General features: G+C 49.2%; 3 long non-coding RNA genes across 3 annotated transcripts in view; 2 read left to right on the forward strand and 1 right to left on the reverse strand.

The window, feature by feature from the left end:
* LOC309337460 overlaps window positions 1-11,011 on the forward strand; it is a 180,823-nt gene extending 169,812 nt beyond the window's left edge. The window contains exon 2 of the long non-coding RNA XR_014154323.1: window positions 10,932-11,011. This is a non-coding gene — a long non-coding RNA (uncharacterized lncRNA). The remainder of the gene's footprint in view (window positions 1-10,931) is intronic.
* LOC309337365 lies at window positions 13-2,261 on the reverse strand. Its single transcript, XR_014154212.1, has 3 exons — window positions 1,837-2,261; window positions 640-750; window positions 13-377 (listed from the first exon to the last, which is right to left on the reverse strand). It is a non-coding gene; the product is annotated as an uncharacterized lncRNA (long non-coding RNA).
* Window positions 11,012-16,955: 5,944 nt separating the features above from the next.
* The window catches only part of LOC309337356, a 52,652-nt gene continuing 51,647 nt past the window's right edge, over window positions 16,956-17,960 (forward strand). Inside the window, exon 1 of the long non-coding RNA XR_014154197.1 lies at window positions 16,956-17,689. This is a non-coding gene — a long non-coding RNA (uncharacterized lncRNA). The remainder of the gene's footprint in view (window positions 17,690-17,960) is intronic.

The raw sequence follows: 17,960 nt of genomic DNA on the forward strand, positions 1-17,960 counted from the left end.
AGAAACACAGCCTCAGACTGTAATGGAGGCTACAGGAGAGGCAGAGCTTTGTTTTCACTTCTATATGAATTAATGTCACATGTCTAAGATGCTGTACCTGTGCTTGGATAAACACATGGTAACTCTCTGGATGTAACATTATTGTTTCGAGTGTCTGTTTTGGAAGAAGTTCTATCAGTAAAGCTTTTGAGCCATATGTTTGGACATTTGGACAATTTTTATTTCAAGAAAAGTCTGATTTTATTCATCATTACAGAGGTCAGTATAACAGCATGTCGTTTTATGGCGGTAATTTCCGTGGTAAATTTCCTGTCCACAAAAGTGTTTCAAGTAATTGTAGATGCATGATCTGGAGTATTTAATCGAGTCACCATTTTCTTTTGGAGAGAGAAAGAGAAGTATTTGTGTTAATAACAGGTATGAAGAGAATGTTACTGACTTTGCCCATAGCAAAAGAGAATACATTTAAAAGGATAAAGTTTACTCCACATCTTTGATGGATCTTTGGTCTGATCCAGTGTGGCTCCTATTGAGCGCTTACAACCATTGAAAAGTCAGGAGGCTGTGACCCTCCTCTTCATCCTGTCATTCTAGCCAAGCATATGCAAAGGAAGACTGTAAATGGGACAGACTCATTACCTGAAAATTCTTGCGAAAACGTACAAATGTCTCCAAAACACGTCTCCGTACTCACATCGCATGGCGTTTCGTAATGATTTGAAAAGCATTGTCTGCATGTCAGAGCATCCACTGTAAAAGACAGACATGTTTGTTTGTTTGTTTGTTTGTTTCTCCCTGCAAGCACTGCCCTTACTTTAAAACTCATTAAATCAGGGGCTTCGTTAAAGGATGAGCCAGGGGCTGCAAATCTTGAGTCTTGCACACGGGCCCTGCTAATCCCAACACTTCTCCCCTTTCTAACAGCTCTCTTTCCCAATGGGCAGCTGCTGCACTGCAAAGGTTAGTGCTGGTGAAACCCCAGCTCTTCCCCAGAGTGACAGCCATTCTTCTGCTGAAAGAGTCTGACACCAGAAGCTCCCTCCAATGTGGAGTCACTCTAGTTCAGTGGTTTCAACCAGTGTGACATGGCACATTTGGGGTGCCTTGAATGATGGTTGGGGGGCGGGCTGTGGGCAACACTAGCCTCCATCCCTCGTTCCTTCCCTCCCTCTTCTGATGCCCTCTTGAATCTCTGCCTCCCAAAGGCTATATGTTGCAGCAGCCCTGGCTACAAGCTCCCCAGGCGTATGGTGCCTCTGGGGCTGACCAGGGGGTGCTGGTTGCCAGGAGCTGAGGCAGCCTCGGAGTAAGCAAGCAAGTGGGTGAGGGAGCCCAGCCAGCCAGTCCACTAGTCCTTTTTGTTGGGAATGGAGAGACAAGTGAGGAGGAAACACTCCACAAGGGAGGGTGTTCAAAAAGGGGTGAAGGGCTGTGGGCTCTGCAGCCAAGGGGTGGCATAACTAGGCTCCTGAGGCTTGGAGCCCATTTCCTCACAGGGGAGCCACAGAAAGAATGTAGTTCGTCAAGGGAGCCGTGGACCCAAAAAGCCAGGAAACCTCTGCTTTGGGGAAAGACTATCTCTAGAAGGCACTGAGGAGATCAGACGTATGGTGACAGGTTGTGCTCCTCTCCCTGACGATGGACAAGAAATTTAAAAAGAAAAAGAGGGCATACTGCTCTCAGCAGAACTGGATTCTGATGTAGCCCCAGCAGCTGCCTAAACATTCTGAGTGCAGGGACTACGCTTGCCTTTCAGAAATTGTCCCTGCTGAATCTCCACCGACGCACACAGCTAACATGTGACAGAGCTCAAAAAGGAGTTGGGGGATTTCTTACCTCCAGGCTTGAGGCAAAGCAAAATACAGAACGCAAGCAGGCAGACCTGAGCCACACGTAGGCCCCGATTATCAGGAAAGAAGCTCTGCCCCATTGATACCCCTTTTATATGAGGAGGCAAGTTCTGAAGTCTGGCAGATGAGAGACGACTGGGTTGCAGGGCAGATCAGGCCTCCTTGGAGTAAGTCGCAGCAGCAGCTCAGCCTCTGGTAAGGTGTGACGAACCAAGCTCAACACAGCAATTATATAAGGTCAGAAGAAACCTCATTGGCTTCTCAGGACACCTGGAAGTGATGGGCTTGAAAGATACAAGCCGCCTCTGGAAGTATGCTCCCCTGATCGGTTTGGAACATAATGCACTAATGGTTTAGAACAATCTACATGGGCTGATGATTCGGCTGAATGCTGTACCAAATGTCCCAGACCTCAGAGGCCACCTGATGCTATCATACAAGGAAGGAGTTCTTGTTCCTTTTAATTGGGTTTTTTGTCCACCTCCATATTTCTTGGTTGATGGAGTCACAAAGGATCAAAGCTGGAAGTGGGCAGAGATGGAAAGTTGGCTGGTTAGTCAGCTGAGTGAGGCTATTTCATCTTGCGTGTTGACTTCAAGGACTTGGAGTAACATCCTAATATGCTAGGGTTGTGATAACTGATCTGATTCCTTTAAGAGTCCATCTATTTTTAAACTACATTCAAAAACACAAGTCATAGAGTTAATACCTTTTTTTTCCCGTGAATCATAGAATCATAGAGTTGGAAGAGACCACAAGGGCCATCGAGTCCAACCCCCTGCCAAGCAGGAAACACCATCAGGGCACTCCGGACATATGGTTGTCAAGCCTCTGCTTAAAGACCTCCAAAGAAGGAGACTCCACTACACTCCTTGGCAGCAAATTCCACTGTCGAACAGCTCTTACTGTCAGGAAGTTCTTCCTAATGTTTAGGTGGAATCTTCTTTCTTGTAGTTTGGAACCATTGCTCCGTGTCCGCTTCTCTGGAGCAGCAGAAAACAACCTTTCTCCCTCCTCTATGTGACATCCTTTTATATATTTGAACATGGCTATCATATCACCCCTTAACCTCCTCTTCTCCAGACTAAACATGCCCAGCTCCCTTAGCCGTTCCTCGTAAGGCATCGTTTCCAGGCCTTTGACCATTTTGGTTGCCAAAACTACATTCTGAAGTTTTGTGGCTCTGCAGCGTTGGGTATAAAATGGTTCAATCCACTGGCACATTATGCAGCCACCTCTCATTCCTCACTGTCAGCTGTGGCTGTAGAACTTCGCTGTGGTGCTCTGCTGAGGAACTCTCTCCCACTAGAAATATCACACACACACACACACACACCCCGTTCTGCTGTAACCAACATTTCATCACCACATGAATAACTGTCTAAAGCCTGCAGCCCTGGTGCCTTAGCTTCCCTGCCAGGGGTGGAGGAGGAGGAGGGGAGGGCTTGCGCCGTCCAAATCCTGCAGCACCAGGGCCTGGCGAGCAAGCGAGGGGCTGAGCAGGCATTGAGTTTTGATGCACCAGGGCCTCCCGCCAGTCTGTTTTTTCTACTTGGGGTAAGCTGCTTTGAGTTTGGCAGAGCTTAACTCCCAGGTCAATAAGCAGATAAAGACCCCTAAGAAGGGGCTGCTGGGTTTACATGTTCGCTGGGCTTTCCCGTGAAAGCCAACAGAGAAATTTATTCCGTGGAGGTTGCGATCAAACAGCAGCTGAAGAAATGGCAATAATAATAATAATAATAATAATAATAATAATAATAATAATAAACATTATTTATACCCTGCCCATCTGGCTAGTTTTATTTAATTATTTATACTTATTTGTATGTGCACACGCAATTATTATTATCATCTCATATTAAAAATTGGGAGAGGGTGGCTCTTAGTACAGCCCTCCAGTGTACACTAGTGGCCAAAATTGTGGAACCTTCTGGAAAAAATGTATTTCCGAGTGTTGATGGCTCATAAAGCCACTACTGATATCAGGAGGGGGTGGGGTCGCGGGGCTCACGCCCCCAACTACAATCTCGCGGGGCTGGCGCCAGCCCCGCAGGACTCAGGGATTCCCCCTCTCTCGTTAATATTCATCTCCTTCGGCGCCAGCCAATCGGCTGGCACTAGGAGGCGGGCTTACCAGGGGCTCTTAAGGTCAGGGAAGCCCCGGCTCGCCCCTTTTCCTTTTCACACAAGCTGCGGTTTGGTCTTAATTTTTGGTTTGGTCTTACTTTTCGTCGCTGCGTCTTTGCTTCCTGCAAACTCGTCCTGCATTGCTGGAGCGCCAAGCCACATTTGCTTGCGGCGCTTCCATCCCTCCTCCCTCGTCATCGCCGACTGGAGAAGCTTTCGCCTTGAGCCACGAGGACGGCTGGGGGCAGACGGCTACCTATCTGCATCCGCTGATCGTTCTCTCTTTTGAGGCGCTGGGGCGCTGTGATCTTTGTGCCGCCCGCACCATCATCGCCCGCCCACGCGTGATCGGCTGAGCCCGCGCCGCCTCCTGGTTTGCTTCTCGCGACCCTCCTTCAGTTCTACTAGCGTGAGCTGCTTCAGCGCCCACGGCAGGTTTGATCTAAGGCATTTTGCTTCTGGCGAAGGCAGGCTTGTTCATAATTGCTCATTAGTCGGCTTATAGCGGGTGACTGACCTTCCTCCTGGTGCCCGCCTCTAAGGGGCCGCCCCGGGCTGCTCCCGCTTCCCTGGGGGATCCTCTGATTAGCGCACGGGGAGGGAATTGACTGTATATAATTCAGTTCTTGTACGTCATCCCCTTTCTTTTGGTTTGTTTTATGGATTTGCTTTTATTTGGTTTCCTGTTCAAATTAGTTTTACTGGTTTATTAGGTTGCCTTGGTAACAAAGGCGTCCGGGCGCCATTTTGGGTGACCACGTGGTCCCGCCGGCCACCATCTTAGGTGAGGCACTCCCAAGTCCGCTGGTTACCGGCTGCTAATTTACAGCTAGAACAAGGCACAGCGCTACATCGCTGGAAAAAGTCTCCTCTTCTTCCTGTTTTCAGCTGTGGGCTATCGCCGCTATATCGCCAGTCGCGGCCCCACGCTCCCGCAGTTGCTTAGGTGACAAAGGGTAGCGGTCACCATTTTGGGTGGACAACGTGGTCCCTCCAGCGGCCATTTTGAGTGAGGCATTTCTCGGCCGGCAGCTCATCAGAAGTGGAGGTTTCCTGCTAATTCGAACCTTCCACTTTAATTCTTTGATTAGTGACTTTAAGGGGGGCCGGTATTATCCACTCCTCCTGCCCCATTTGATGTTAGCCCCCCTCCTTCAAGTTAGTTTCCGGCGTGCATGTATAATTGTTTCAGGGCTACTTGGAACAGTCTTTCTTTTTACTAAACACATCCCGCGCTGCTTCTATTTATAGTTCATTTAGTGTGATTTTTACAGTCCGTCCTTTTGATAAGAACGCCTTATCGCTTACTGCTTCTGGCCCTTGTCAATTTGGCGCCTTCCTGGCCAAATGTGACATTGAATCTGCCTTTCGCCTCCTTCCAGTTCACCCAGAGGACTATCGTTGGCTAGGGTTTAAATTCCAGGGTTCTTATTTCATTGATAAAGCTATGCCCATGGGGTGCTCGATCGCTTGTGCCGCCTTCGAGACTTTCAGTACCTTCCTCGAATGGGCGCTAAAATTTAAAGCTGGTTCCCAAGGGGTGGGGCATTACTTGGATGACTTTATTTTGGTTGCAAGTAATGCAATCGACTGCAACGCCTTGCTACAGGCCTTTAAATCCATGGCAGAGGAGCTGGGCATCCTTTAGCAAATGAGAAGACGGAGGGCCCGGTCACCACGATGACTTACCTGGGCATCGAGCTTGACATGGTTGCCCAAACTTCCCGCCTGCCTACCAAGAAGTTGTTTGCCCTAAAAGATCTTATTTCACAGCTTTTGCCCCTAAAGAAGGTTACCCTGAGGCAAATCCAATCACTCTTGGGTCACCTCAACTTCACGTGTCGGGTAGTTTCCCCCGGTCGCCCTTTTTGTGGTCGGTTGGCAAAGCTGTCTGCAGGTTTAAGGTCACCACATCATAGGGCGCGCCTTTCAAGAGCTGTGAAATCGGATGTCCAGGTGTGGCTCCAATTCCTAGATGGCTATAACGGGATTTCACTATGGCAAGATAGTTTGGCCCTGCAAGCCGACTTCCAGGTGCATTCAGACGCAGCTGGTTCCCTGGGTTTCGGCATCTACTTTAGAGGACAGTGGTGCGAGCAGCGATGGCCCCCTTCATGGCAGGGAAAACCCATACTTCGCAATCTGACATTTCTAGAATTCTTCCCTATTGTTGTTGCAATTCATCTTTGGGCCGAGCAATTTAAAGACCGTAGGATCTGCTTCTGGACAGACAACCAGGCGGTGGTGTCTGTGTTGAATAAACAATCCTCTCGTTCGCCTAGAGTAGCGTCGCTGTTATGATGTTTTGTCCTTTCCTGTCTTCGTCTAAACTTATATGCGTCAGCCAAATTTGTACCGGGTATCAATAACAACATTGCGGATGCGTTGTCTCGTTTCCAGATGGAGCACTTTCGCTCATTGGCGCCGGATGCACAGCAGCTGCCACAGCCGTTTCTGGAGCACCTCTGGAGTATTGGCAATGAGAAGCAATAAAGGGAGTATTGTCATCAGTTGCACCCTCAACACTAAGATCCTATAACAAGGCGTGGTTAGATTTCACATTATTTAGACAGAAGAAAGGGCTGTTTAAACCAGACAAGCCCCCGTCTAAGTCTGAGGTTATAGAATACCTTGTGCGCCTCCACGACCTAGGTCGGGCCCCCAAAACCCTCAACATTCACTCCGTGGCAATATCGTTCTTCTCCAAAGCTCTGTTCTCAGTCGACCCCTGGCAACTACGTGAGGGAGAACACACCTAGAGACTCCATTGAGTTCATCTCCTTCTGCATCGCCTCATGCCATTTCCTGGCTTCTTCCTGAGGCAGTTTCTGAACATCTTCAAAACTCTCGGGTTCACACTGTGCCATTCCGACCCACACGCTAGTGACAGCAAACCTTTCGGGAGGTTTCCCCTTGGTCGTCCGAGCTGAACGGCGCAGCACCATTTCAGGAACCTCCTCTGACCCACTGGGGCCAGCCAGAACGTCCTTGGCATCAGAGAGCTCCCCCTCTGACTTACTGCGCCTTCTGGACTTCTCAGCCGAACCTGTGGGGGAAGATGGAGCACTGCGTTGCTCAATCTTCACAGCCTTGGGAGAAGTTCTCCCCTCTGCCTGCACTGGGTCTGAACTCTGAGCCTCGGCTGCAGGTTCAACCTCTTCCTCACCTTCATCAGCAGAGTCAAACAGACTCTCGGACAGGATGTCAGGGTTCCCATGTATCCTAGCCCAACCACTCTGCTCACAGAATTCAGCACTGTTGCTGAGCAGAATCCTGGACTGATCCCCTGACGGATAAGCAAACCTCCACCCCTTGGTCCCTGGCTCATACCCACAGAAAATCATCTTTTGGGACTTGGGTTCACCTTTCTTGCGTTTGGCCTTTGGTATGAGGACCCAAGCCTCACAACCAAAAACACAAAAGTAGTGAACTTTCGGTTGCTTTCCGTGCAACAAGAAGTACGGGGTGTCACCTACCACTGAATTGAAAGACCTGTTCAGAATAAAGTTGGCCGTTCGCCAAGCCTCCCCCCAAAAGCACTGTGGGAGCCTGGCATCAAACAAAAGAGCTGCGGACATCTCCCCTAGAGTCCTGTTCTGCCTTTCCGCAATCCCATTCTGTTGGGGAGAGTGCGGAGAGGTCAATCTGTGTTGAATCCCCTTTTTGCGGAAGAAACTTTGCAGTGCAGACCCGGTGAACTCCCCACCGCGATCGCTCTGAAAGCTTTGCACCCGTGTGGAAAACTGCAGTTCCACAGCCACAATCCAGTCTTTGATTAGCGGTGCAGCCTCACTTTTGTGTTGGATCGTGAAGGTCCAAGAATTCCGAGTATGGTCATCAATCAGAACCAGCGCATATTTGGCTCCGCCCAAACTGGTCACAGACATGGGACCTGACAAATCTGCATGAATTAATTGAAAAGCCCTAGTGGTCACCCTTTCAGACCTTGGGTATGTGCACGTTTTTACCTTTGCAGACTTGCACGCTCTGCAATCTAGAAACTTAGCACAAGGTTTCATTTTGCACCCTTGCGTACACTCTGGGATCTTCTTCACTGACCCCCAGGACACATGAGCCATGCGTCGGTGCCATAAGTGAGCACATGCATCATGAACTGGAACGTTGGCACACTGTGCTTGAGCCACCTCCGTGTCACCTGTACCTGCAAAAGAAGCATTTATCACAAACAACCTGTCTTTACATTCAACACTGACTAGGTGCTGTCCATTCTTAGAAATAGAACACTTATTGTTCTCAAAACACACTTTGTAGTTTTCAGCAAGAAGGGCGCTGACAGACAGCAACGCGCAAGACAGTCCTGGAACAACAAAAGCCTGGATCGAATCCTGTAAGAAAGAACAAAACAGTGAGCCAGTCTGCGTGAGTGGGTGTTTAGTCCCATCTGCTAAACACACAGTCTTTCCAGAAGTTACAGAGGTGCAGTTCTCCAGGAATCCTGCAGATGGCACTAAGTGATGAGACGCTCCTGAGTCTACCACAAAAGTCAGTACAGCATCCTGTTGACAACTCTTGACTGCAGCCATAGAGGCTGCCAAATGTTTACATTCAGTGTCTCTGCCAGCTGCCTTCGGCTTGCCTTTCCCACGCTTTGAAGAAGAGCTCTTTATCTGGTTGCTACGGGAGACGGCCTTCGGCTGTTCCTGTGCCTCGACTGGACAGTCTCTCACCAGATGGGAGGGGGAGCCACAGCGATAACAGCGACGGGAAGCAAAAGCTCTCACAGCTCCCTCTTCAGCCATTCCTTTGTTCCCTGCACCCCCACCTTTGGGTGCACAGCCTGGGCCTGCACGCTCCCCAGCACTCTGGTTGTAGGCCTCAATATCACACGGCCCCTCGGAGACAAAGCAGCTACTCCCAGCTGTAACTTCAGGAACATGGCCAGCAGCCCCCTCTGGGCTCTCCGCTTCCTCCCTGTTCTCGGCTTTCTTAGGGCCCTGGTCTCTTGCTGATCTTGCACACAGACTCCTCAGCAACTGCCAAGCGGCCTGAGCCGACTCAACGCCCTCCAAATGGAGCAATAGCGAAGCGGTCACGCTTGCTTTCAACATGCAGAGTTCCCTTTGCATTCTCTGCTGTCTATCCTCCAGCAAAGCAGCCTCAAAGCCTGCTGCGTCATCTTCAGAAGCAAGTGGCATGGGTGGGGCCGGCTCCTTCTGGGCTATGCTCCAGAGCCCTGTGGCCAAAAACCACCCCCTTATTCTTCTAACCCAGATATCCCAGGACTGGGTTGTGAGCTTTTCAAACGGGACATCATAAAAGTCCTGGAGCTCAGCCATCTCCTCCCCCAGTGCTCCCATGGGGCTGTGGAGTACTCACGCGTACTAAACCAGCTCCGAGGATAGGCTTCTGGCGTCCCTTTGCAGCACACAGCTTGCAGCCAGCTTCCCTGCTTTCTCCCAGGCAAAGCCTCAAAGCAGGCCTTCTTCTTCCGGCAGCAAAAACAGCAGCGTCTCACCTTTTACAGCCTTTGTAAGCACACAGCATTTCAAACAGGCTCTCCACCGGACATCAAAGCAGCTTCCTCTAATTGCAATTACTGTCCATAACCTTTGGTAGTAGATTTATTGCTCAGATAAGTCCTGGCGTCCAGCCCACTTCGGCTACGCAGCTCTGCTGGACTTCAAAGGCCACATTCCAAAGGCTCTGAGCAAAAAAAACGCAGAGTTTACGCAGCAGCAAGAGAAAGCTGCAAAGCTTCTTCAGAGCTTTCTTCAGTGTGCTAAAATAAAGTCCACTCAGGATATTAGCAGCTAGAAGCAGTTTATTTACAGCAGACTATCCATTATCTATCACAGCGAACAGCATCGTGAAAAACACGCCCTCTCTCCTCAAAAGCGAAAGTAGAGAAAAAAAACAAAGACTGGAGACACTTGGAAATGACGCAGGGTCTCCCTCCTCCCAACAGTGGGCAGTGCGTACACTCTGAGCTGTTTAACCCTGTAAGCTCAGGTTCTCCTCACAAAGATCCTATAACAAGGCGTGGTTAGATTTCACATTATTTAGACAGAAGAAGGGGCTGTTTAAACCAGTCAAGCCCCCGTCTAAGTCTGAGGTTATAGAATACCTTGTGCGCCTCCACGACCTAGGTCGGGCCCCCAAAACCCTCAACATTCACTCCGTGGCAATATCGTTCTTCTCCAAAGCTCTGTTCTCAGTCGACCCCTGTGCACACTTTGTGGTGCGGAATGTGGAGTTTGGAACTGACAGGGTTAAAACTCCATGGTGTCCTGTATCTGGGAGGAGCGTAACGCAGAGAAGTGCGTCAGTGCTCAGACTTGCTTTTGCTTCTGCCTGACACGCAGCTCAACTCAGAGGCTGCGTGCGTGTGTGCTTTTGGAAGCACAGAGAATCGCGGAGGTTTCTGATGGATTTACTGCTTTGTAAATAAATGCTTCTAGAGATAAGAACCGAACTGTCTTTGGACTTGATTTATCCCTCATCTCACATGGACGCAGGACCGCTGCTACTCTGCTCTCCTGCCAGGTCAGCTCCCCAGCAGAGCTCACGCAGGGAAGCCTGACTGGACGCAGGATTTGTTTACTCCAAAAGGTTATGGGGGGTTACGCGTTTTCTGACAAGTGTGAGAAGGGAGGAAGACTGCCAGCGTTGCGTTGCTGAAAGCTCCTGCCAGGAAGAGCAGTGGAGAATGCTGGAGAGCGGAGCCAAAAGCCAAGGAAGACAGCTGCTTCGGAGGTCCAGCTTGCTGGCAAACACGTGAGTACGCTTAAAGCCCCGGTGGGTGAAAGATGGCTGCTGCCCAGGCACAGCAGGGCCATGAGAGCTATAATATCCCCTTTGAAAGACTCAATGGAGCCAATTGGGAGGACTGGAGTAAGCGAATGTATTATTGGCTGGAGGGAAAGCAGCTATTGGTGTGGTAGCAACACACATCTGGTTCGCAATTGTCCGCTAGAGGCGCAGGATGGCGGAAAGGACACCGGCCGGCGTGGAATGTCAACAAAGCAGGTTCCCAGGGCCGGTTCCCAGCAAAGACGTGGGAAAGCAGCAGGTCAGGAGAAAAACAAAGACAAGGCGTCTTATCACCTCACAGCTGCGATGGTGTCTCTGAGAAAAGGCAAAAGCCTTAGTCGGGGGGAGGCTGTGGCCATGGCAACCGGTGGGGGTGCAAGCAACGCCATGGCAACTTTGGAAAACAGCCAGAGAAACTTTTTATCTCTCGTAATAGACTCCGGAGCTTCTCACAGTCTCGTAAATTCTCGAGAGCTCCTGAGGGACTGCAAGACAGTTAAAACTGGACGCTATGTCACATTAGCAGATGGGTCTCAGAGACCATTGACTGAAACTGGGTTTTTATATTGTTCTTTTATAGATCACGAGGTGCAAGCTTTTGTGGTCCCAGAGCTTGCACATTCTCTTTTAAGTGTGTCATCACTTAATGCTGATGGTTTTGATATTCTGTTCTCTAACAATTTGTGTTCCTTCTACAGGAATGGGAAGAAGATCTACAGTGTTGAGAGGAAAGACAGGCTCTTTCTGGTGCAGATGACTGTTGAAAATGGGACTGGTGGAAAAATGGGACTGGTGGAAAATGGGGCTAGTGGAAAGTCCATTAAAGTTGCCCAAGTGCAGTGTGCAAATGTCCCCCCACACCATGATTGTGTGCACTTGTGGCACAAGAGGTTTGGGCACGTTGGGTGGTCATATGTGAGGAAGGCAGCAGACAACACAATTGGGTGTAGGTTCAAGGCATGTGACAGATACCTAGATTGTCAAGCCTGTAAGCAATCGAAGGTCACAACATGCACATACCCCAGGTCAGAGAGGAGAACCAGCAAACCCTTTGAACTTGTGCATGCGGATTTATCAGGGCCCATGCCAACACCTTCTTTAGCTGGGTCTAAATGGGTTCTGGTTCTGATTGACGATTTTTCGAAGCATTCTTGGGTTTTCTCGCTTAAACAGAAGTCAGAAGCAGCTGCACTGATCAGGGACTGGATCACAGTGGTTAGAGCTGCGGTTCTCTACCAGGGTGATTTCCTTTCAATCTGATCATGGGGGGGAGTTCACAGGTTCTGCGCTGCAATCGTTTTTCAGGCAGAAGGGTATCAGTCATTGATTGTCTGCCCCCTACTCTCCGCAACAGAACGGGGTTGCAGAGAGAAAATTTCGCACGCTACAGGAAGCAGCAAACGCTATGTTGGCAGACTCGGGTTTGCCACAGCGCTTTTGGGCTGAGAGTTATAAGACAGCATGTTTTCTGCAGAACAGGGCGTACAATTCCAGTGTAGGCAACACACTATTTTTCTTACTGCATCAGAAGAAGCCGAAAGTGCACTACTTCCGCGTTTTTGGCTCTGAGGCTTGGGTCCTCATTCCAAAGGCCATGCGCAGAAAGGGTGAGCCAAGATCTAGGAAGATGATCTTTGTGGGCTATGAGCCGGGTTCAAAGGCGTGGCGTTTCGCATACCCTACTGGCAACCAGTCTAAGCTGCTTATTAGCGGCAGTGCTGAGTTTTGCGAGCAGAGTGGGTGGAAACTTTACGGGAACCCGGATGTTCTGTTAGACTCAGATGAGGAAGAGGAGGAGGATGAGGCTGAACCTGTTGCTGAGGTGCACAGTCCACAGCCACAGAGTCCAGAGCCGGGATCTCCAAGGGAGAGGCTCCGTATCTCTCCAAAAGGGAGTCCCAGGACCCCTCCACAGGTCTCTGTCAAGTCTGAGCTAAGGAGTGAACCATCCTCACCAGCAGAACCAGCTGTACACCCGAAACGGCGCCGCAGGTCAGAGGGGGATGTTTCTGATACAGGGGATAGTAGGGTTGATCCAGGTGAATCAGGTGCAGTTCCAGAATTCACGCTGAGGAGGTCAGCATGATCAACCAAATGGAAGCCACCTGAAAGGTATGAAGCCACAAGTGTCTGGGTTGGTGTGGCTAGATGTGAACCTGAATCCTTTGAGGATGTTCAGAAGTTGCCTCAGGAAGAAGCTAGCAAATGGCGTGAGGCGATGCAAAAGGAGATGAACTCAATGGAGTCTCTTGGTGTGTTCTCACTCACTCAGCTGCCGGCTAACAAGTACGCTGTGAGCTGCAGATGGGTTTACCGCTTGAAATCCACAGAAGCGGGAGAACCACAGTATAAAGCGAGGTTAGTGGCCCGAGGATTCACACAGGGAAAGGGTGTCCACTTCACAGAGGTATATTCGCCGACCTCAAGAGCGGAGACTTTGAGAACGCTTTTGGCGATAGTAGCAAAGAGAGGTTGGATGGTGAACCATTTTGATGTAGATGTCGCCTACCTGAACTCAGATCTCCAGGAGGAGTTGTACATGCTTCCTCCTCCAGGGTTTGAAGTCAGTGAGCCAGGCGTCGTGTGGCGGTTGCACAAATCCATCTATGGATTACGCCAATCTGCCAGAAATTGGAATATGTGCCTACATGAAGCCTTAGAAGAGCTAGGTTTTAAGAGATCTCTTGCAGACAGTTGTCTTTACATTAGAGATTCAGGCTTGAAACAGCAAGTGGTTCAGGTGTTCGTTGATGACCTTTTGTTTATGGCACAGACAGGTAAACAGGTAGAGAAGTTTGCTAGGGAGCTTGGAAAGCGGTTCAAGCTAAAGCAGCTTGGAGATGTCAAGTCCTATCTAGGCGTAGAGATCACAAGAGCAAGTGATGGAAGCTTCTTGTTTCGCCAGAAAGGTAAGATTGAACAGTTGCTTGAGAAGTTCAGGATGTCTGATTGTGCAGGTGCCAAATCACCCATGGAGGCTGGATACGTGAAGGAGTGTCAGCAAGTAGAACGCATGGTGTTCGAAAATACTGAACTCTTTCAGTCAGCTCTGGGTAGTCTGTTGTATCTGTCACAGACCAGATATAGCATTTGCTGTCAATCTGCTCAGTACAGAGGCTTCAAGTCCTAGTGTGCAGGCCTGGAATGGTATAAAGCGGGTGCTACGCTACCTGCAAGATACCAAAGACTTTTGCCTCAAGATGTCAGCTGAGGGTGGTGTCAAGCTGACTGCATGGGTGGATGCAGATTGGGCTAACCTTGTGGACCGCAAGTCAGTGTCAGGCCTAGTGGTGAAGTTTGGGGACTCAGTAGTCGGGTGGAGGTCCCGGAAGCAAAGTCTCATAGCGCTTTCATCTACTGAAGCTGAGTTCATTGCGCTATCGGATGTTTGCAGAGAGCTGGAGTTCTATGTGTGTTTGGTCGAGGAAATCTGTGGAGAGAATTGTCTACCCGTTGTGGTGCATGAAGACAATCAACCATGCCTCAAATTGGCTGAGACGGGGCAATTCAAGGCGAGGACCAAACATTTGGACATACGTTTCCGGAATGTATGTCAGAGCATCCAGGAGGGGCTAGTTGTTCTGAAATACTGTCCCTCAACCAAGAACCTCGCTGATGGTTTCACAAAGCCATTAACCTTCCAGAAGCACGAGGAGTTCTGTGAGGGTCTGTGTATGGGGAAAGCATTGTTGGCTATTATCCCCAGATGCAGGACAAGAGGGGTGTGGAGTTTGGAACTGAAAGGGTTAAAACTCCGTGGTGTCCTGTATCTGGGAGGAGCGTAACGCAGAGAAGTGCGTCAGTGCTCAGACTTGCTTTTGCTTCTGCCTGACACGCAGCTCAGCTCGGAGGCTGCGTGCGTGTGTGCTTTTGGAAGCACAGAGAATCGCGGAGGTTTCTGATGGATTTACTGCTTTGTAAATAAACGCTTCTAGAGATAAGAACCGAACTGTCTTTGGACTTGATTTGTCCCTCATCTCACACGGACGCAGGACCGCTGCTACTCTGCTCTCCTGCCAGGTCAGCTCCCCAGCAGAGCTCACGCAGGGAAGCCTGACTGGACGCAGGATTTGTTTACTCCAAAAGATGCTAGAGGGCTGGCGTAGATCCCAGCCTCCTAGCTTGGATAGCAGAAGGCCCATAACTTTTGACATACTGTTGCAAATACGTGTGCAGCTCAGGGTCATCTGCTGGTCCAGGTACGAGGCCAGGTTATTTTCCACAGCATTTTCCTTCACATTCTTTGGTGCTTTACACATAGGCGAGGTGGTTTGTGACGACCAACCGGTTAGTAACAGCAGGGGGCTCCTCTTGGAGGATGTATCCTTGTCCAGCTCTGAGGTAATCCTGAAAATCTGCAGTTCAAAGACCGACCAGCTCGGCAGAGGGGCTCTTGTCTGCCTGCAGGCTACTCAGAAGGCCGGTCCTTGCCCAGTTAAGGACGCAAGAAAGTTTCTATGCCTAAGACCAAAAACAAGTGGCCCCTTTTTCATTCATGCAGATGGTTCTCGCCTGACGAAACACCAGTTCACGAGGGTCATGCGCAAGGTGATCACGGCCATCGGGCTCCCACCGGTGGAGTACGCGGCACACTCCTTCCGCATAGGAGCGGCCACCACTGCCGTCCATATGGGTTTACCAGCAGAGAGGATAATGGACTTGGGGCGGTGGAAGTCGAATGCATATAAGGGTTACATCCGTAAATCTCAACAAAACAAATTCCTTCCAGTAGCACCTTAAAGACCAACTAAGTCAGTTCTTGGTATGAGCTTTCGTGTGCATGCACACTTCTTCAGATTCAGATCCATAAATCTCGTTAAATCTTCCTTCTCCTTCCCTCCATCTGCCCCCACCCTGACCCGGCTCTCTGGCTCTCTCTTATTTTCAGGTGTCGGTGTTGTACGTATCTGGATCTTTGGCCACAGCATCGTCCACTGGGCAAGAATGCGGGCGTTTGTCAGGGGCTTTGGCGGTGATCTCCAGCTCCCGAGCAACGTTGCAGTTTCCTGGATAGCGCGTCGGGGAATGCGTTGGGAGGAATTTTTCCCAACTTTATCAAATAAAATTGCAGCACAGGGCCCACCCGAGGCACTCGTCATCCAATTGGGCGAGAACGACTTGGCTTATAGAAAGGGAGTGAACTTAATGTGGAACATTGTCAATGACCTGGAGGAGCTGCGGGCCTCCTATCCAAAGCTTACAATTATATGGTCATCTTTGCTGGAAAGGCGCTGCTGGCGGGACGCCACTAATCCCGTGGCCGTGAGTAGAGCCAGAAGGATCTTGGAGCTCTGGGTGGCGTGGAGAGTGGCTGCAATTGGTGGGCGAGTCATTGAGCACCCAGGCATCCAATTCAGCAAGGAAGCACTCTACCACGGGGATGGCGTGCATCTTTCCGATGCTGGTAACGATATTTGGCTGGCTGACATTTTTCAGGGGATCAGGGATTGGCTACAGATTTGAGGGTATTGGCGGCGAGCCTGGCTCGTGTGGCAGTTAGGCATTGGCAGGGGTATTGTTATGCAAATGAAGTCGGGGGGAGGAATGCCATCACCTCCCCAATTCTTGAAGGGTAGTTTGTTAAAGGACTCTGGGGGGCGTCGCCTCGTCCGAAACCTACGGAGGCTAGGGCCTAAAGCGCACCCCCGAGCGGTAACCCCTCGGGGAGTGCCTAGGGATGTGCATCTCGGGGGCTCCCCCTGGTGGTGTTTAACCCCTTCTCGGTTAGACTGGATAGTCTGTTAGGGCCAATGCCTAAAGCCAATACCGCTCTTACCTGTAATCAATAAAGTTGTGGCCATTTACGCCCATTGACCTTAACTCTGGTGTCCGGTGTCTTTATTACTTCAACTGTGGGAGGGGGGGGGAATTGCCATGCAACACCACTTTGTTTTGGAGTAATACCAGTGCTTATTTTCTATGGGATTGCAGGGGGACGTATACCCCTAAACATTTTGTGAATTTAATGGGAGAAGAAATTCATTGTATTTATTTTCTCCGATTTGAACTGTATTTATTTTTTCCCAGTGGAGATTTTCTTGAGTCAAAATGAACATTTTTTAGAAAGAAAGAAAAAAGCACTGAGTTATACCATAAAATTATATATCAATGAAAAGATAATTTAATGAAGAATATAATACATTAACTTTTATGAAAGATTATTTATTACAACAGTAGTCATAAAGAAGAAATGTGAAACACACAGAAAAAAAATCAGATATACAGGTTAAATAGCTGTGTTTGCACTTTGTGATAAATAAATGTGTTTGGGTTGCCGTTTGGGCACTCTGTCTCTAAAAGGTTCATCATCACTGCCCTAGGATGTTCCATGAATTCCTTTCTCTAACATTGCAGCTTTCACATGTATACAATCAGGTACCTCAGTTGCAAATCTCCATTATGTTTGAGTTGGTCTTTTGTTTCCTCTCTCAGGCCAACAAGGAGAAAGGTGTGAAAATGATTCTCTCCAGGAACACAGCCTCAGGCTGTAATGGAGGCCAGGGGAGAGGATGAGCTTTGTTCTCAATTCTGTATGAATTAATGTCATATGTCTAAGATGCTGTACCTGAGCTTTAATAAACACATGGTAACTCTCTGGAATTAACATTATTGTTCTGAGTGTCTGCTTTGGAACAAGTTCTGTTAGTAAAGCTTTTGAACCATAATTGTAGACTGGACAATTTTTATTTCCAGAAGAGTCAGATTTTATTCATCCTATTGCTTCCATATGTGTAATATTAATAATCGCAGTACACCACAACCCACTCCAGTCCCTCAGACAATTGAGCACTATGGGGACATTATTTTCCAAATAATAAAACAATGAAAGCATACATAAATGAGGACACACACACGAGTGCACAGAGGAGGAGCAAAGTGGTTGAACTGATGTGTATTTGATTGACAACTATGCTTAGCCAGTTATTCTGATGCCAAGTACTGTCAAGGGGGAGAAATTTCGTCCTCATGCATTTTGGACTCTGGGAAATCAGTGGTCGAAAATGTGTGGGAACCAGTGCTGAAAACAGATGCTGGAACTCACCAAGAAGTTGTTAGAGCAAGTCGCCGGGCAACTGAATAGATTCTGGTGCCCCTGGTTCTGGTGCAAGTCACTTAAATCATCCTCACCTCCTGTGTTCTCTTAGATTCAGGCGGATGGCTAGGGCAGCTTGGAAGGGCCCTTGCACAAATACACATGCATGCAACAGTAGA

The sequence above is a fragment of the Podarcis erhardii genome (assembly GCF_964252035.2).
Source record: "Podarcis erhardii genome assembly, chromosome: 2".
Classification (NCBI taxonomy): Eukaryota; Metazoa; Chordata; class Lepidosauria; order Squamata; family Lacertidae; genus Podarcis; species Podarcis erhardii.